Source organism: Narcine bancroftii, chromosome 1 (assembly GCF_036971445.1).
Source record: "Narcine bancroftii isolate sNarBan1 chromosome 1, sNarBan1.hap1, whole genome shotgun sequence".
Taxonomy (NCBI): domain Eukaryota; kingdom Metazoa; phylum Chordata; class Chondrichthyes; order Torpediniformes; family Narcinidae; genus Narcine; species Narcine bancroftii.
This window is the reverse complement of record NC_091469.1, coordinates 257326356-257346970: the sequence shown is the minus strand read 5'-3', so window position 1 is coordinate 257346970 and position 20615 is coordinate 257326356. Positions and strand designations below refer to the sequence as shown.

The 20615-nt window shown below is 43.1% G+C and overlaps 1 protein-coding gene and 1 pseudogene across 12 annotated transcripts in view; both read right to left on the bottom strand.

Moving 5' to 3' along the window:
• Nucleotides 1-20615, bottom strand: part of dgkza (diacylglycerol kinase, zeta a) — a 517457-nt gene that overhangs the window by 250625 nt on the left and 246217 nt on the right. For 6 of the 12 annotated variants that reach the window (XM_069896142.1, XM_069896132.1, XM_069896143.1 and 3 more), the window contains exon 1: nucleotides 7227-7285. The exons of 3 other annotated variants lie outside the window; for them this stretch is intronic. The gene's annotated coding sequence lies outside the window, so the exon portion shown is untranslated. Of the gene's footprint in view, nucleotides 1-7222; nucleotides 7306-20615 lie in introns of those variants that run through there. 3 more of the 12 variants (XM_069896156.1, XM_069896159.1, XM_069896171.1) reach the window with 3 other exon arrangements.
• On the bottom strand, nucleotides 17272-17385 carry LOC138752157 (U6 spliceosomal RNA; annotated as a pseudogene).

Here is a 20615-nt window from a genome sequence, read left to right as displayed (position 1 = left end):
AACAAACCGGTACGCCAATTCAAAAACGAAACAGCAATGATACACCCTCCCGAGGCTGTTTGTGAGCGTTCACACTGGCACGTTAGTCATTAGATTGGTGATTAATTAGTGGGTTAAAGTGCCAGTGTGAATGGGGCGACAGACTTCAATAGTTTAAAATCAAATTAATACAATATGCCATGAGACAGGATGAGAGATAATAAATACAAATGGATAGAGAAAAATATTCTCACATTTCTGAGAAACCAATATGGAATGGAAGTAGAGAGATCCAGAATCAATGGAAAAAATTGGCATGGGAACCATCAAAATGAGCAATTTCACAGCTACACGTAGATAGAGACTAGATGCAGGCAGGAAGAAGAGGATCCAAGCAGGTAGAAATGGGTTCTTGGGGACAACAGCTGAAACAATAGATTTTGGCCTTGCTGTTCACATTTCCAGCATTCAGTATTTTTTCCTCTTGTCAGAAATTTTCTACCCTCTTTATCCTCCACTTCCCATGGACGTTCTTCATCAGCCTTTACCACTCTCTTTCAGCCTGCCCCATCATTTGGACCATTCAACCTCCTCCTTGTCTTCATCCTGTCCAGACCCTCCCTTTTTCCTGCAACTGAGAACTTATTCTCTATTTCTTTTTTTTAAAGTTTTGACTTTAAAAAAAAAGTCATTTGAACAATAAGGTGAGCTCTCCAAAGATTGCAGCCAAGCTATGGCAAATGCAGCATTTTGCTCTTGGCTGTCTGCTGTGGCTTGGTGTCAGGAAGCAGAAAATCCTGAATGCATGAGGAGAGAGGTCTTGTGAGATCAGCAAAATGGGCTGCATTGCATGAACCAAACTATGCTAATGCAACAACACCTCCCTGACCACAAACCCCTGTGTGAGTCATTTCATTCTCAGCGGCCCGATGTTTTGTAACGGTTCACCTATGCTGCTGCTTAGCGAAGGTGGGCGGCTGTTTGATAACCGGACTTCCACTTTCATGGCTAGCTCCCTGATACAAACAGACTAGGCTTCAAATTCAAAAAAAACATTCAGCAGCAAAACATGAAAGTGTGCAGACACCATGGTTGAAGTAAAACCACCATGCTGAAAAAACTCCACAGGCCAAACAGTCTCCTCTATAATAACAAAGGTAAGAATGCATAAACAATATTTTAGACTTGAGCCTTGATGAACGCCTCAAGGCCGAAACATCAGTTATGTACTTTTAACTTGTTTGTCCTGCTGAGTTTCTCCAGCATTGTGTTTTTACTGTACTCAGCAGTTCTGCAGCAATGTTGAATCACTTCCATCTCAGTAAAGTGCATTTACATTTTCCCATCCAATGCAGTAAAATATTCCCAGGATAATATTTTAAATATAGAGCATGGTAACTGGCCCTTCCACCCACACCACCCAAATATACCCATGCGACCAATTAACCTACTAACCCTGTAGGTCTTTGGAAAGTGGGAGGAAACCGAAACACCCGGCAGAAAACCAAGCAGTCACTGGGAGAACATACAAACTCATTACAGACAGCAGTGGATTTGAAACCAGGCTACTGGCACTGTAATGGCATTGCTCTAACTGCTCACTAACTATGTCACCCCCAAATGCAAACACATAAAAATTGATATTGAACTACCAAGGGATTTTGTGGCTCGGTTACAAAGCCTGCCATCAAAAACGAAATACACCAGGAAATTGGAGGAAGTATCACTATAAAGATGAGGGACTGTGTAGCAGAGTGGTCGTGGACTGAGTCAGAGTGACAGGCTTTGGCGAGAACAGAAAAGAGGCTAGGATTAGCAGGAGTTGAAGTAAGAAAGGGCCACCCTATTCGAGGGAAGGATTCAGCAGGTAAGGGCAAGTTTTAGATGTCATATATTTTGTTCCTCCAATCATAAACAGTGAGAATGCCATTCAAGGCAGGGAAATTCTCCTCTTACACAATGTGGATTGCCAGGGAACCCAGCAGTATCCCTGATAACTTCAACTGCGAGAAGTGCATCCAGCTGCAGCTCCTAACAACCCAAGTTAAGGAATTGGAGCTGGAGCTGGATGAACTCCAAATCATTCGGGAGGCAGAGGGGTGATAGACAGGAGTTACAGGGACACTACCACACCTTGAAGGCAGGATAAGGATAGATGAGTGACAGTCAGGAGAGAAAGGGAATGGGCATCTTGATACAGGGCATCCCTGTGGCCGCCCCCCTCAATAACAAGTATACTATCTTGGATACTGTTGGGGGAAACGACCCATCAGGCACAGGTTTCTGACACAGAATCTGGTCCTGTGGCAAAGAAGGGATTGGACGAGAAGAGTCGAGCTGTAGTGATAGATGATCCCATAATTAGAGGGACAGATAAGAGGTTCTGTGGAAGATAGAGTATCCTGGATGATAAGTTGCCTCTCTGGTGCTAGGATCCAAGACAAATTGAGTTTACAGCATTCTCAGAAGAGAGGGTGAGCAGCCAGATGTCATGGTCCATATAAGGACCAATGAAGTGGGTAGGAAAGGTGAGGAGGTCCTGCAAGGAGAGTTCAGGGAGTTAGGCATTAGGTTGAAGGACAGGACCTCCAGGGTTGTGATCTCAGGATTGCTACCTGTGCCAAATGTTAGTGAAGTTAGAAATAGGAGGATAAAGCAGCTTAACACGTGGCTAAAGACATGGTGCAGGAGGAAGGACTTCAGGTTTCTGGATCATTTGGCTCTCTTCCAGGGAAGGTAGGACCCGTTCTAACGGGATGGTTTACATCTGAACTGGATGGGGACTAATATCCTTGCGAGAATGTTTGCTAGTGCTGCTCTGGTGGGTTTAAACTAGATTTGCAGGTGGGTGGGAACCAGGGTGCCAGAGAAGATAGAGGAGTGGAGGAAGGAAAAGATGGTGTGAAAATTACATGCACCATTAGAAGTCAACAGGTTGTAGGTGGTGACTTTTCCCACAGTCTTCACTATCCTCTGCAGGGTCTTGCAGTCTGAGGTGGTACAGCTTCCAAACCAGGCGGTGATGCAGTTGCACAAGATGCTCTCAGTACATCCTCTGTAGAATGTAGTGAGGATGGAGGGTAGGAGATGAACTTTCCTCAGCTTTTGCAGGAAGTAGAGGTGCTACTGGGCTTTCTTGGCTAAGGAGCTGGTGTTAAGGGTCAATGTGAGGTTCTTCAAGTACACTCCAAGGAACTTGATACTCTTGACGACCTCAAAGGTGGAGCCATCAATGGTCAGTGGAGGGTGGTCTCCCCGGACTCTCAAGTTCATCTCTTTTGTTTTTTTAACGTTCAAATACAGGTTGTTGGCTCTGCACTAGTCCGTTAGCAACTGCACCTCATCTCTGTTCACTTACTCGTCGTTCTTACTGATCAGGCCCACCACGGCCATGTCATCAGCAAACTTAATGATGTGGTTCGAGCTGTGATTAGTTGCATAGTATGGATCAGGAGAGTGAACAAGAGTGGACTAAGCATGCAGCCCTGTGGGACCCCCTTGCTCAGTGTGATGGTCTTGGAGGTGCTGTTACCAAAACTTATGAAGCTTGGTTGCAAGAGGGGAAGGAATGGCAGCTCAATGTTCCAGGCTTCCGTCACTTTAGATGCAATAGAACAAGGTTGGGGGAGGGGTGGGGGGGTAATGAAAAGGGGTGGAGTGTCATTGGTTGTCAGGGATAATATCACAGCTGTGCTCAGGCAGGACAGACAAGAGGGCTCGTCTATTGAGGCTACATGGATGGAGCTGAGGAACGGAAATGACTGCACTCATGGGGTTGCATTGTAGACTGCCCAAAGAATTGGAGGAGTAAGTCTGTTGAGAGAGAGCAGACAGCTGCAGGAAACAAAGTTGTGATAGTAGGCGATTTTATTTTTCCCATATACTGACTGTGACTCCCATACTATAAAAGGGCTGGATGATTTGGAGTTTGCCAAATCTGTTCAGGAAGGTTTTCTAAATCAATATATAGAGGTACCAACTAGAGAGAATGCAATTCTGAATCTCCTTTTGGGAACGAAACAGGTGTCAGAAGTATGTGTAGGGGAACATTTTGGTTCCAGTAATCATACTGCCGTTAGTTTTAAGTTAATTATGGAAAAGGATAGGTCTGGGCCTCGGGTAGAGATTCTAAATTGGAGAAAGGCTAATACTGAGGAAATGAGAAAGGATCGAGAATGCGTGGATTGGGATGTTGTTTTCAGCCATGGATGTGTGAGGACCTTCAAAGGTGAAATTTTGAGAGTACAGAGCTTGAATGTTCCTGTCAGGATCAAAGACAAGGTTAGAAGGTATAGGGATCCTTGGTTTTTGAGAGATATTGGGGATCTGGTTTGAAGGAAGAGAGAGGTATCTAACAGGTAAAGGCAGAATGGAGAAAATGAGGTTCTTGAGGAGTATACAAAATTCAAGAACAATCTCAAGAAATAAATCAGGAAGGCTATAAGAAAACATTAAATTGCTTTGGCAGGCAATGTGAAGGAATATTAAGAGCAAAAGGATAGTAAAGGACAAAATTGGTTCCCTTGAAGATCAGGGTGGTTGGTTTTGAATGGAGCCAAAAAGAAACTGGGGAGATCTGAAATGGTTCTTCCCCTCCACCTGCCGCCAAAATTAGTATTCACTCAGGAAACAGGCACAGAGTTATGGGAAGTAAGAAAAACAAGCAGTGAGGTCATGGAATCCATACAGATTAAAGAGGAGGACATGCTTGCTGCCTTAAAGCGAATAAGGATAGATAAATCCCTAGGGCCTGACAAGATATTCCCTCATAGGGAGGCCAGTGTAGAAATTGCAGGGGCTATCGCAGAAATATTTTAAATGTCCTTAGCCATGAGTGTGGTGCCAGAGGATTGGAGTGTAGTTCATATTGTTCCATAGTTTAAAAAAAAGGCTCTAAAAGTAACCCTGGAAATTATAGGCCGGTGAGCCTGCCGTCAGTAGTAGGTAAATTATTGGAAGGCTATCTAAGAGATCAGATATACAATTATTTGGATAGCCAGAAACTGATTAGGGATAGTGAATATGGCTTGGTGCATGGTAGGTTGTGTTTAACCAATTTTATAGAGTTTTTCAAGAACATTATCAGGAAAGTTGATGAAAGGTTGTTAATGTTGTCTACATGGTAAAGCTTTTGACCAGTTCCCACATGGGAGGTTAGTCAGGAAGGTTCAGACATTAGGATTCATGGTGAAGTAGTGATCTGGATTTGACAATAACTGGATGGGAGAAGTCAGAGAGTAGTGGTGGATAATTGGTTCTCAGACTGGAGGCCTTGTGACTAGCAGTGTGCCTCAGGGACCATTGTTGTTTGTCATCTATATCAATGATCTGGATGATAATGTGATAAATAGGATCATCAGGTTTGCAGATGACACTAAGATTGGAGGAGTTGTGGACAGCAAAGAAGGTTTTAAGAGGAATCTGGATCATCTGGAAAAATGGGGTGAAAAATGTCAGATGGAATTTAATGGAGACAAGTGTGAAGTGTTGCATTTTCGAAGGACAAACCAAAAAAGGACATGCATGGTAAATGGTAGAGCAGTGAGGTGCCACAGGTGGACAGGGTTGTAAAGAGAACTTTTGGCATATTAGCCTTCATAAATCAAAGCATTGAGCATGGAGCTGGGATATTATGGTAAAGTTGTATTAGACATTAGTGAAGCCAAATTTGGAGTATTGTGTGCACCTTTAAACTACAAGATATCAATAAGGTATAAAAAGTGCAGAAAAAAATTACTAGGATGTTGCACAGACTTCAGGAACTGAGTGAAAGGTTAAACAGGTTTGTACTTTATTCCCTGCAGTGTAGAAGAATGAGGGGAGATTTGATTTAGGTATATAAAATTATGAGAGGGATAGACAAAGTAAATGTAGATGGGCTTTTTCTACTTCGGGTAGCTGAGATACAAACCAGAGGACATGGGTTAAGAGTGAAAGGGGAACAGTTTAGGGGGAACTTCTTCACACAGAGAGTGGCAGGAGTGCAGAATGAGCTTCCAGCTCAAGTAGTGAATGCAGGCAAAGTTGAGATTGTTAACATTTAGTGGGTAATAAATGTCACAGAATGAATGTCATTCTCTATCCATTGGAACCAAAAGCACTGCCTCAGGAAAATCTGGTTTAAGGGTAATCAAAACAGTTTTAAAAAATACAAAGAGCTTTCAAATCTTTCTGCCTATTTCTAATTTGAAGCAGTCTCTGGACCAGACAATACAAAACAAGCAACAGAGGACTGGCATCAGCATAGATCATCAGTTCCAGGAACATTGGAATGATGGAATTATTATCCATGGAACACAGCTAAATAAATTGAGACTCTGGTGCAATAACAGCAGTGGAGAGCTTTTGAAATCATTCCTTGGAAACCAAGTGGAAGGTTTGATTGTGCACTTGAAGAACTCACAAAAGTAACCAGCTAATTTGCCTCATATGCAAAACATATAGAGTAGAAGTCCAAAGATCTAGATGCTAGAAATCTGGACTACCTGAGAATCTGGACTTTTCAAAAACTCTCCAAACTTTTAATTTCATGACCTTTTGTGTACGTGCATAGATGGCCAGTGGCATTTTTCTTTATAACTTCTCGTTTTGATGAATGAAGCATGCTGTATTTGTCTCTTCTTTATTCCTCTTTAAATTTGAATTTTAAAAGTACTGCCCGAAAATCTGGAAAATCTAAAAATCTGGACCGACCCAATCCCTGAGCGGTCCAGATTTTTGGACTTCTACTGGAATAGTTTTCTCCAGGAAAACATCACAGAAATGACTTGATAATCAGGCACTTTTTTTTAAAGACATACAGCACTGCATCAGGCCATTTCGGCCCACGAAACTGGTGCAGCTCAATTTACACCCAATTATATCCTACACCCCTGGTATGTTTCAAACATTTCATCTATGTTTCCTACATCAAATCAAAATAATAGTCAGAAATGTTGGGAAATAGATCAAGATGGTCAGTAATGTTAAGATCAACACCAAGGGTTACTTTTTTTTACAACTGGTCAGGGTTCTTGAAGTTGCAAGGTAAAGAAGTGACTTTCTGGAAGATGACAAAGTGTTTTAAAAGGCTTTGCTAAATAGTGAAACGCAAGCAAATGTAATAATACTCATGGTCAAGTCCTCTCCACCACAAAATAATTCTCTCCCATTAGCCCTCATTGAACCAAGGTTTAGAACTCCATTCCAAACATAATAGTTTCCATACAATTTGAAATAGACAGCACCATGGGTAATAACTAACCAACCATCTTCTGGAGATAAAACTTCAGCTTTCACATTATACACTGATGAGAAAGATCAAACTAATTTGCTGAGAAAACTAACATTGATAAATGGTTGTCATTATTTTACATCACCGTGTACATTGTTAGTCACACAGAGGTAACCTTACTGTGTGGGGCCCTGATTGGACCCCATGTGAAATACTGTCTGTAATTTAGTTCACTGTGCCAAGGAAAGATTTTAATAGACTGGGAAGGCGGTGAGAGTGCATTGATAGCCTATCAGGTATTAAAATGACAAGTTACAATGCAAGAATAAAAACATCTTGATGTTTTTGATGAAAGGTTCAAAAATGGAAGAAATATTAAAGAAACAAAAATAAAATTAGGTTCTGGACAGTTATCAATGAGGGATCACACTATATGGCATATGATCACATTTGAACACGACATTTCATTCCCATCACCTTTTCACCAGTCTTCAAAGGTTCACTGCTAAGCTCAAAGCAGTCAGGAGAAAAAAACTATGTGGGTCTATAAATAAGGGATTAAACTATTACACGTCGGCATTGTAAGCACATGGTGAACTTGTATTGCACACAAAGGGATCGTTTGAAATTGGGCAGAAAACTAGAAGATGGAGGTTAATCTGGAAAAGTGGAAAGAGTTGCATTCAGATGGTCAAAAGCAAGTGGAAAGTATAGAGTACAAGGTCGGATTCTTGGGAGCATTGATGTGGAAATGGGATCTTGGGATACGTCCATTGCTCCCTGACATTGGCAACACAGTGAACAGAGCACTAAATAAAAAACATACTCACCTGGTCTTGCAGCGACCATAGGAGGTAAAGGTATACTACCGACTATTTGGGCCTAAGCTAAAGGCGGCACATGACAAGCTTCCCTTCATTGGTTGGGGCACTGAGTGTCGTAGTTGGGAAACTGAGTTTGGGAAGACAAGATAAAACTCCAGTTAGGCTACATGTGAAGTATTTTGTGCAGTTTGGGTTGGAACTATAGGAAGGAGGCTTTGAAGAGGATGCAGATGATTTTCAACAAGACGTTGCCTGGGCTGAAGGGCATTAGTCATAAAGGAGATTGGCCAATTTGGATTGTTTTTTTCTGGAGCATCAGAAGCTGATAGGTTTATAAATTATGAGCCCCTTTCGCACTGGCACTTTAACCCACTTTAACCCAGTAATTAACTGTCGATCTACTGATTAACATGCCAGTGTGAACGTTTGTGAATGGCACACAGGGGTCAAATTGCCCTCGGGATGAACTGGCTAGGGAGGTTGTATCATTGCCAATTCATTTTGAATCGGCATACCAAGTCGCCCAACGTGAAAGGACACCCATATGCCGGGTCCAATTAGTGGCACGTTGATGATATTCTTGTGTACGTGCAAGAACCAACAGGTAATTTTTTTCCAAAGAACAACACGGATTTAAAAAGGTATAAACTTTGTATTTAATTACTAAATTTGCAATCCTGATCAATGTATTATGATATTCTATTCAAACAAAATTATTGATGCCCAATTTAAATATAATTAAGAATTTTGTACAAAACAGTATGTGCCTTTCAGCCCATGATGTTGTGTCGACCTATATAAACCTATTCCAGTATCAGAAAATCATAGCTGAAATAAAACACACATGAATAAGGGCGTGGGAAAATACACGCACAATTTAATAAAACACATGCACACAATTTATAAAGGACGCAAGACGAAATACACACACTCACAAGAGTGAGTACCTACATCAATAGATAGATAGATTTGTCTGTGAGAGATAGAAGGCCATTTCACGTCAGGCCCCCGCCTGGAGGCCGGCTACAAGAGCTGATTGAAAACTTATAACTGAACTTTCAGAGCAGCCCTAAAAGGCTGCTCCAGCATCGCATTCATATTGAGTGGTGCCTTGTAGCACCCTCCGGATCCGATGGAGTTGGGGTGACTGCCGTAGCGTCACCCATCATAAATACATAACAGAGCAATGGCAGTCTTCCCTACCCATAGTCCCCCACGCAGCAGGAACCACTCTGTGTTTTCCTGAACAGTTCCATTGTTCTGCAGCACAGAGAGTGGCCCCAAAGGCTGAAGCAGCCTTGAGAGGCTGTCACAGTCCACATTGGCCACCCCCTGACGGCTACCTTCAGCCCCCGCTGCCCCGATAGCTCCTGCTGACCCTGATGCCCCAACAGCTTCCGCTTGCCACCTCTGTCTTGAGGTCATGGAGGGAGAGGGGTGAGTGGGGAGATGGGTTGTGGGCTGATGGCATCATCAGCCCGCCCCCAACCAGCCACTTGCAGCGATTGTACATTCAGGTAAGGCAGCGGAGCACTGCACTCCTCCGATTATCCTTCCCCGAGAAGGGTTGGAATCCACCCCTCGGAGTCGGCCATGGCACATTCAGAAAGGTAAGTCTTTAGGCGCAAGGGCGAAGAACTTCCGCCTTTACAGTTAAGTGTTTTCCCTGCTTGAAAAGGCCTAGAGAGACACTGCAAGGAGGTAAGGAACTACCCACCTTTTCCTTTAAAGCCCCCCATGTCCCAGTGTGCCTACGCATAATGAAAGAGTTGTATACACAGAGCACTCATGGAGGGGTTTCTCTGCCCCATGGAATTCTGTGAGGGCAGGTCTGCCATCGCTCAATATGTCAGTCAGGATGTCACCATTGGAGGAGAGGTGCCCGTTTGCTCTGCAATGTTGGGTGGTGAATGTGATGGCGTGCAGAGAACCAGTTAACTCCTGGTCCAGTGTGAACTGCTGTTCAGCTATTTTAAAATGGTGAGCTGAACCGCCAATTTAGTGGTTTGCCAATGTGAAAGGGGCTATAGATAAGGTAGATGGCTCCAGGGTGGAAGTATCAAATACTAGATAGCATAGATTTAAGTTGAGAGGAAAAAACTTCAAAAAGAGATTTGAGAGGCAAGTTTTTTTTTAAAACACAGAGATAGTAGTGGATGCCTAGAGCATGCTCAAAGGGAAGGTGGTAAAAGCACACAATAGAACTGTTTCAGAACAATTTAGACAGACGTGAACAAGCAGGAAATGGAAAAATGCAGACCATTTGTGGTGAGGCAGGTGAAATTATTAAATTGACATAGTGGTCAAACAGCCTGCACCTGCATGGTCCTGTTCTAGGTTCAGTGATAGACAGTCCATGCATATTTAAACTCTGCTTGGACCCAGGTTGTGGAGTTGAATTTAGTGAAACATGAAAGCCTGTAGATGCTATGATTGCAGTAAAAACACAGCAAGATGCTGCAGGAACTCAGCCGGTCTTTTTAGCATCCATAAAAGCAAACTTATAATACCAATATTTCGGGCCTGAGCCCTTCTTCAAGGAAGAAGCAGAATGAGCCAGAAGCAGGAAATCTCAGAAAACTGCAGGGGTCGTCTTTTGCATCCGGTGCTCCCGTTGCGGTCTCCCCTACATTGGAAAGACTGGACGCAGACGGGGAGATTGCTTCGTTGAGATCCTCGGCTCTGTCCGCTACAATGGCGTGGATCTCCCAGTGGCCACCCATTTCAATTCCCCATCCCATTCCCTTGCTGACATGTCTGTCCATGGTCTCATGCATGGCAAGAACGAGTCCACCAAATTGGAGGAACAACACCTCATCTTCTGACTGGGCATCCTCTAACCAGATGGCATTAATATAGACTTCTCTGGCTTTCGTTCACCCCCTTCACCTCCCTTCTTCCCCTCCACCTCTGTCTCTCCTTTTGCACAAACATGATAAATTCTCACCTGATCCCTTATCATATCTAATTAACACCTTTTGTGGGTCTGGATTCCTCCCCCAGCCGGTATTGTCTGAATTCTGAGATTTCCTGCTTCTGGTTCATTCGACTTATTCCTTAAAGAAGGGCTCAGGCCCGAAACATCAGCAATTGGGTGTAAATCTTTGCTTTTTATGGTTGCTGAAAAGACCAGCCGAGTTCCTCGAGCATTTCAGTGTGTTTTTAATACAGATGAATTTGCAGAGTTTAAGAAGACAGAACTATTCATTCTCTGCAGCTTGTATATTCTAGAGAATGGGAAAGTCCAACGTCTCCAAGTTGAATAAATCTATCTGCAGAGGGGTGGAAGCTAAGCAGGTCTTCCATCTTATAGGACATTTACTACATACTTGGAAATATTGCTGTCACTATTCATCTCATCCTTACCACAACAGAAGGCAGCCATTCAAACCAGTGGATCCACATCAGCTCCCATGGAGCAATTCCTTTTGTCTCATTCCCCCTCCTTATTTCCCAGTATTCCTGCAACTCCTTCACTCTCACACATCTCCATCGGCTATTCTTTTGATTCTTTTTACCACTTACATACTCTCAGATTATTGTAAAGGGCAGCACAGTTGGCATAGCAAGGGTGGCACAGTTGGCGTAGCGGATTAGCACAACGCTTTTACAGCACCAGCGATCGGGACCAGGGTTCAAATCCTGCACTTTCTGTTAGGAGTATGTATGTTCTCCCTGCGTCTGTTTAATTTTTCACCGGGAACTCCGGTTTCCTCCCACTGTTCGAAACATACCGAGGGTTGTAGAGTAATTGGGTGTAAATTGGGCGGCACGGACTCGTGGGCCGAATGGGCTTTTATTGTGCTGGATGTCTAAAATTTTTTTTAAATTTAAATTTAAAATTACCCCACCAGCACATCTTTGGGATGTGGGTATAAAATGGAGCATCAAGAGGATGGCCACAGAAAGAGCACACAAACTCCACAAGGACAACATTCCCCCACTACCCCTCATCCACTGGTCTGATTGAACCAGGGTTCCTGGAGCTGTAGGAGCAGTGTCATCCATGCTTCCAGTGTTAAAACAACTGCTTGAAGGCACCAGCTTGAATGGTCTCTGTAAATGTTGGCATTTTAAATAAAATATTACTTTCCTTCCATGTTCAAAATCACAATCCCACAACTCCAATACCCACCCCACTCATTTAAGGCTGTACCACTTATGGAAAGACAGAAGTGTAAAGATTTGAAGTGTTACAAAAACTATCGAAACAAACTAGCATTAAATGTAAAAAAAACCTACTCAAACTCTCTAAAGATGGAAAAAAAAAGCAAAATCCATGGAGCACTGACCTCTACTTTGCTAAGGCCAGATGAAAGCTCTCAGACACTTCCTCTTATTGACCCCACCACATCAAGCCACTGTCTCCAATACCATCTCCAACCTCATCACCTCTGGTCACCACCCAACCATGGATGCCAACTTCTGTCTCCCATCCTCTCACTGCACATTTCTGTCTTCTACCCAAGATGCACAAACCCAACCATCCAGGAAGACTCATCATTTCTGCCTGCTCTTGTCCCACTAAACTGGTTTCATCTTTCCTTGACTATCTTTTCCTCCCTGGTCCAATCCTCCCCACTTACATTGGTGATACCTCACATGCCCACTGTCTCTTCATTGACTTCATAGTCCACAAATTGGAGCAGCTCAACTTCATGATGGATGTCCAATCCCTTTATACACCATAAAGAAAGTCTTAAAGCACTTTGGTTCTTTCTGGACCAGAGACCTGACCAGTATCTCTTTACCACCACCCTCCTCCACCTGGCAGAACCTGTCCTCACTTTGAACAATTTCTCTTTAACTCATCTCACTTCCTCTAAATCAATTGAGAAGCCATGGAATGAAGAGATCGTCAAAGCTGAAACTGATCTTACTGTAGCACAGGATTCCACTGGCCTTAAATGGGGGTGCTGAGAGGAGACTCAAATCGAGAATCAGAAGGCAAAAGCCCCTTTCCACTGGCATCGCAGTTAATTGGCTGTGCAGTGTCCGAGGATAGGAAGCCCTTTGTGTCGTTTCCACTGGGCCAGCCTGAACTGGGACAGTAATTGCTTTACAACTGATCACAACTTATCCCCGGGGATCGGAGTGCTCTACCTTCAACTGGAAACAGGTGACTTCCTGCTGTCCCTTTTCCACTGGCCTTGTCAGCAAACGCCGGGCATAGGAGTTGGGGTAGAGGTGATTAGTCCCCGGCATGAAGTGACGTCATTTGGCGCTGGTGTTCGGACAATATTCCTTTTCCACTGGACCGTGTCCAAGTAAATTCCCAGTCAATTCCTGGGACAGGGTGCCAGTGGGAAAGGGGCCATCATTTCAGAATAAAGAGTCACTCATTTAAAACAGGCGAGGAGGACTTTCTTCTCAAGGGACCCATGAATTGTTAGGAGACCCCAATGTTGAGATTTTTATTTGATTACAGAGGGAGGGAGGGTTACAGGGAACAGGTGAAAAATGCTGGAGGAGCTCAGCGAGGTGAACAGCATCAGTGGGAGAATTAGGAATTGTTGACATTTTGGGTGGAAACCCTTCACAAAGACTATTTGTGTTGAGGTGGAGATGGGGGTGGGGGGAAGACGAGGAGGAGAGACAGGGTAGCTAGAATGAGGAGAGTGGGAGGGGTGAGAGAGGAGCCTGTAGGGAATTTCTGAACTAGGGAGGGTTGATGGATGACAGAGGGGAGAAAAGCGGAGCTGAAACTAACATGGGAAATGGAAAATAGTCTTGTCTGCTTATTACATGCTGTCACCTTGGATGCACGTCCAATAACTTAAAAGCCTCCACTAATCAATTCCTCAATGTTTATCACCTCTATAAAAAGTCTTGATCTTAGTTCCCCGTTGTGTCCCTGTTCCCCTAACTGGAGTCTGGATCCAGGGTCACCATTACAGACTTAAGGGTCTCAGCTCTTTTCCATCATTCATTGACTAGTTTGCTTTCAAAAACACCCCAGACTTCAAGGTACACTATACTCGTCCAAGATAAGTAATCATCAAAAGCACGGCACTTCAATTAATATGTATTAATCACAAGCACTGGAAATTATTCCTCATAAGCTCCTCCAGTCAGCAACCTGCCTCATTTAAATAAAACCAAAACAAAATTGACTACATCAAACTTGCCACTGTACCTTTGATCTTGATAGCAGCAGATGTTTCTGCTTCACAACATTTGTCATTCATGGAGAATAGGGAAGGGCAGACTGTAAATAAAGAAGCCTCAGAAGTACAAGAAAAGGGGGTAGCACTTTCTCTTTTACATGAGAAAAAAGCAACTGAGATCAAATATTCAATACAACGATTCACGGTATCCACAAAAAAATCTTGAACAAGCTTTAGGCTAGTTGTCATAATACAGTATCTCCTCAATACACTGTCAATTTTGAGAGAAATTTTCAACGACAAAATGAGGTTGATATAAATAAGAATGTGTTGCATGCAATTAGATAACTACATCTGAGGGAGAAGATTATGCAAATAGAAGACGACTGTGCAGTGCACGAACTCCTACGTAGCCTGTTTCTGGTGATGAAAATTTGATGTATTCCTTTCTACTATATTCTTGTTCATTCCTAGAACTGTAGTTAATGGAAGAACAGGAATCCATGACTATAATCAAGATATTTCCCCTGTCAATGAATGTGGCAAAAATTTCCTGGAATGAGCTCAGCACCTTCTAAATTTAAAAAAAAACACTGCCTCAGGAGACAGGGACAGCTGCTGGATTGATATCCAAGCACAAGTCGTAAGCTGTCATGTCCTTCACACAGAGTAGGAATGCTGGCTTTCATTGGCATTTGCTCATGGTTCAGGAATGCTCCTATCAAAACTGGGAAGGTTTAAAATGCAATGTTGAGAGATTGGATTGTGTTTATGAAAGAGAAAGAGGACATGCCAGAGACATCAGCATCAAAGGAATATGGACTCAGCCAAGAGTGGAGATGGAAGATCAGCCAGGGACAATGAAGGCTCATGAAGCAAGTTCCTCCTCCTACTCCTGTAGAATTGAGGAAGTGCTAAACATTGGTTTGGTAGCTTTTGCGTTCAGTTCTGGATTCACTTACTCATGACCAGAAGGATGCAGAAGCTTTCGAAAAGGTGCAAAGGAATTTTACCAGGATATTGCCTGGTTTGGAGAACATGTCTTATGAAGCAAGGTTGACAGGGCTAGGGCATTTCTCTTTAGAACAACAAAGAACGAGAGAGGGGCACAAGATTATGAGGGGCATGGATATAGTGGACAGCCAGAACCTTTTTCCTGGGCTAACAATAGCAAATACCAGAAGGCATCTGTTTAACATTAGTGGAGGAAAGTTTAGGGAAGAAGTCAGGGGCCAGTCTATTTTTAAATGCAGAGTTGTGGTTTCCTGGAATGCATTGCAAAGGGTGGAGGCTTATACAATAGGGATATTCAAAAGACTCTTTGTAAGGCACATGAATGGAAGAAAAATAGAGAGTAATGAGTGAAAGGGAGGGAGGGACAGGTTAGATTGTAATGGGTTTATAATATAGTGGGCTGAAGGGCCTGCACTGTGCTGTAATATCTTTGCTCTACCCGGCACAGGCTTCCAAAAGGCTTTGGTGCAAGCATGTAATTGTAGTTTTTAAAGAGGCTTTAGGATAGACACACAAATATGCAGAGAATGGAGGGATATGGATAACGTCTGGCAGATGACATCCAGTTTAATTTGGCATGACGTTTGGTGTACACCAGTGGTTTTCAAACTTTTTCTTTCCATTTGCATACCACCTTAAGTAATCCCTATGCCATAGGTGCTCTTTGATTAGGAAGGGATTTCTTAAGGTGGCATGTGAGTGGGGGAAAAAGACGTTTGAAAACTACTGTTTTAATCGTCCCTAATTGACTTGTTATGTGCACGGTTTAATAACTCCAAAGGAAATGGGCCAATAACAATTTTTCTCAAGCAAAATATTTCAGTACCAATAGGGTCTAGAGCAGTGGTTCTCAACCTTTTTTCCCCCCACTCACATACCACCTTAAGCAAACCCTTACTAATCACCGAGAACCTATGGCATAGGGATTACTTAAAGTGGTATGTATGTAAGTAGAAAGAAAAAGGTCGGTGTAGACTTTCTGGGCAGTGGCGCCTGTTCCTGTGCTGTACTACACTTCATGTATTACTAGTATGGTAGCATCTAGACACTGAAAGTACCTGATTGAGGGACATAATATCATTGAGTGCTGAGAAACAGAGTCCTACTCACATCATCTGGCCTCAGTCCATGTTGATGCAGGGTTGCTCTCTCTCTCTCTCTCTCTCTCTCTCTCTCTCTGGTAGATGATGCCACAGGGAGCTCCAAAGACCCACGAGTCATGTCTGCTCACATTGGTATTGGCAGAGCAGCTCAATCGAACTGTGCTCTCATCACAATGCAGGGAAACCACCATTCTTCCACCCAATGTGAGAGGGAAAGGCTGGAAACACCGCAGATGTAGCACTAACACGCAGCAGAAGTGTGGAACTTTTTTTTTTAAACTAAATGACAGCTTACTCATAGTCAGCATCAGATTACATAGAGCACACAGCAGTAGGTGTGTGCTTGAGTGCTATTATATCAGATTACCACATGGATATTAAGAGAAGTTGCTCAAAGAATTGGCCAGGCCAGGGAGTATTCATACGGAAGATACAGCAACTCCCGATCAGCTCAAACACAGATGCTGCTGTTTCCAGCATTTTATTTCAGATTTCCTATACCCACATAATTTTATTTGCTTTTAGTCCTCATTCTCTGACAAAATTCAAAATTTCATAAATTTTAAATTGCACCTATAGTGAAAATTGGCTTGTGGTAACTCTTCACGAAGCTCCCATATTAAATACCCACACCCAATCCCTACCACTCCAATCTTAAAAGCAAAATTCAAAAACTGGTAAATATCTGCTCAAACATTACTACAGAAAGCAATGCTTCAAAGAAGTTGCATGGTTCAGGATTTAGAAAACATTGCAGAACAGATCTTTTTCTCAGATTTAGAAGTCAGTTCCACACCATTCAATAGGCCTTAAAGATCTGTAATGATAACTTGCAATATCTGATCATTCTTTGCATTCAAACTGTTGGTTTCCTGATTTGACTTATTACTGCATAAAAATCTTATAAAAACAAAAGATCAAAGCAAGGAATTCATTCTACTTTGGTACTGCCATTTTCTGTGCAGCGAGAGAATATAGTGTGGGACCTCAGTGCAAATGTTCATGATTACCAAAGTTAAATCTGCAATGTTACAAATGGCCAGTGAAACCCAGTTTCACAAATTTGCATGTCATCCTCACACAGGGGCCATTTTAATCTTCCCTGTATCGCTCTAAGTTTAGTACATGTGCTGCTTTGCAATGACGGTAGTTATCCCATTCCAAAAAGGGTATTAATGGCTCTAAATGGCAATGGTTATCCATTCAAGTCTCCACCCTGTCACTTCATATATAATTCCTGTAACTGCTTCTCATTTACGTCAGATTCCTTCAACAATTACTGCCTGTATTCACTGTCTATACATACAAGAACAGTCATTGTTGGATCATCAAGTGGATTATGAGGCAAAATTTGCAACTTAATTTACATAAAATGACTGCATGCATTTTGGGAAAACTCAAGAAGAATTCAACTCAGCCATTAAGTCAGTTGAACGGAAATACACCTAGGAGCCACTGACTTGCGCTATAATTATTGATGCAAATTTAGCTCAAACAAGTTCAAAACATTTTTAATGAGAAATTAGAGGCAATTTGCATATTTGTCAAACACCTGTTGTTTGATGTGCTCGAGTACGTCACATGCATACAAAATACCTAAAATTCAAGTACAAAAATTGCCTGCAGTCAGCGAACTCGGAGGAATCAGAAGTGAAATTGGACTGTGAATCAAAGAACTTTTCTGAACTTACATACACGTGTGCTTAGAATTAGAAGGGGGTTGTTAGGCGAGTTAAGTTAAAGTGTGATTCTGTATTCATGTTTAAAGATAATTAACAGCAACTTTTGTTTAAGTAACCATTTGTCTTGATGAATATTTACTGATGCTGGGTTTTGGGGTCCTCTGGGCTCGTAACACACATACCACAATACATTTCTCACACAAAATGGCATGAAGAAATTACATCATGAACCTGCTACAAAACCAAATTTGGCTTTTGAAACAGCAGAACTTCACTCCAAGGTGGACTCAATGCCTTCTACTCTCGATTTGAACGCAAGAACAATGAAGAACTACTGCACACCCCACATCCCCTGATGACACTCGACTGTCAGTACCCGAGTATGACATGCATGCTGCTTTTAGGAGACTGAATTGAAGGAAAGCATCCAGTCCAGACAGAGCGTCCTGCCGAATATCGAAAACCTGTGTTCACCAACTGGCCACAGATATCTTTAACCTCTCACTCTGGAAGGGTATGTTTACCCACCGGTTTCAAACAGGCTTCAATTGTACTAGTGCCCAAGAAGTGTATGGTAACTTGCCAGTGGCACTCATATTCACAGTGGTGAAGTGTTTTGAGAGGCATGCTTAGCAGCATTTCAGCTCATGTCCGAGCTGTGACATGGACCCATTCCAGGCAGCAACAGGTCTACGATAGATACCATCTCACTAGGCCCTTTCTTACAGTCAAAAAGCCCGAGTAAAGGTGGAAATTCTCCACCCTCATGTCGGAAGACTTACCTCCATGAATGCACCCTGGTTAGCTCCAATCCATATTGGGGGAAGGGTCTGCAGCGGAGCCTAGCATGCATGTAATCCTGCTATAAGCAGCTGGCTGGGGTGCGCGGGGGGGGGGGGCTGATGACATCATCAGCCTGCAACCCATCTCACTCACTCACCCCTCTCCCTCCATGACCCCCTCAGGGCAGGGGCAGCCAGCGGGGGACATCAGGGTTGGGCTGTGACACCCCTGCTGGGCACTCCAGCCTCTGATACCTCACCGGGCCACTTTGGCCTTCGGAGGCCACTCATCGGCACCAGCAGCTCAATACATGGCAGAGCAATGGCTGTCTCCCCTACCCATAATCCTCCATACAGCTGGAACCATTCTGGGAAACAGTGGTTCCAGCTGCATGAGGGATTATGGGTAATGAAGTTGGCCATTGTTTGGCGGTATGTATGGCGTCACGGCTCCAGTAGGCATGCCTCCTGAAAGCCGCATCAACACCCAGCTGCCTCCAGGCTGAAAGGGAACATTGGAGCAGGTTTTTCTGGGCCTGCATGAAAAGGTAAAAAAGTAACTTTCCATTCGGCTTTTAAGCTGGATTCCATGCAGAGGTCAACTATGAAAAAGCCTACTGGCTCTACACAAAGTCGTGGAACACCTGGACAGAAAAGATGCATGCTTTTATTAACCACAGTTTGGCATTCAACACCAACACCAGCAAACTCAAAGATCTAGGCCTCAATAACCTGCATGTAATTAAATCCTCACCTTGAAGCTTGGCAAGAACATTTCCTCCACAATCTCCATCAGTACCAGAGCATCACAGGACTGCGTTCTTAGTCCCCTGCTCTACTTGCTTTGGACCTACCTTTGGCTTGATACGACAATACCACCATCTACAAATTTGTGGACGATACCACAGTGGTGGGTTGTATTAAAAAGGGGAGATGAGTCAACATACAGGAGAGAGATTGAAAATCTGGTTGAATGGTACACCAACCTCTCCCTCAATGTCACCAAAGCCAAGAAGCTGATTGTGGGTTTTTGAAGAGAAAACCAGAGGTGTACAATCCAGTGATCTTTGGGGAATCTGAGGTAGAGTGGGTGAGCACATTTAAATTCCTGGAAGTCATCATCTTGTGGGATCTTCCTGGACCAAACACACAAGAGTCATTGTGAAAAAAGCACGTCAGTGCCTCTACTTCTGATGGAGTTTGCAGAGGTTTGGTATTACATCGAAAACCTTAGCAAACTTCTACAGATGTGCAGTGGAAAGTCTGCTGATCGGCTGCATCTTGGCCTGATATGGGGGCACCAATAATCTGAGTGGAAAGCCTTACAAAAGGTAGTGGTCCCTCAGTAATCACAAGCAAAATACTCCCCACCATCGAGAAAATCTACATCAAACTCTGCCATCAGAGAGCAGCAGCAATCATCAAGAATTCGTGTCATGCAGGACACGCTCTGTTCCTTGCTGCTTCCAGCAGGAAAGAGGTATAGGTGCCACAAGACTCAGATCACCTGGTTCAGGAACAGTTACCACCCCTCCACTATCAGATCCCGAGACAACAAACTCAATCAGAGACTCATTTAAAGACTTACTGTGGACATTATTTATTATTGGATATTTATTTTCTGGATTACACAGTTTGTTTACATTTTTTTTAAACATTTCTCTCGGTTGTAACGTATCTTGAGTACAGTTTTATTTGCACTACCAATAAGTAGAAATTCTGCCTGGCCCACAGGGAAAAAAAAAGAATCTCAAGGTTGCATGTGATGTCATGCATGTACTCTTGGCAATAAATCTGAACTTTGAAAACCAATATTAAGAAATCATTTGCAGTTATGAGTAAACGAGGAGGATTTGGAAGAACATGATACCCAAATACATTCACGTGGCCAATTAACCTTCGAGCACCATA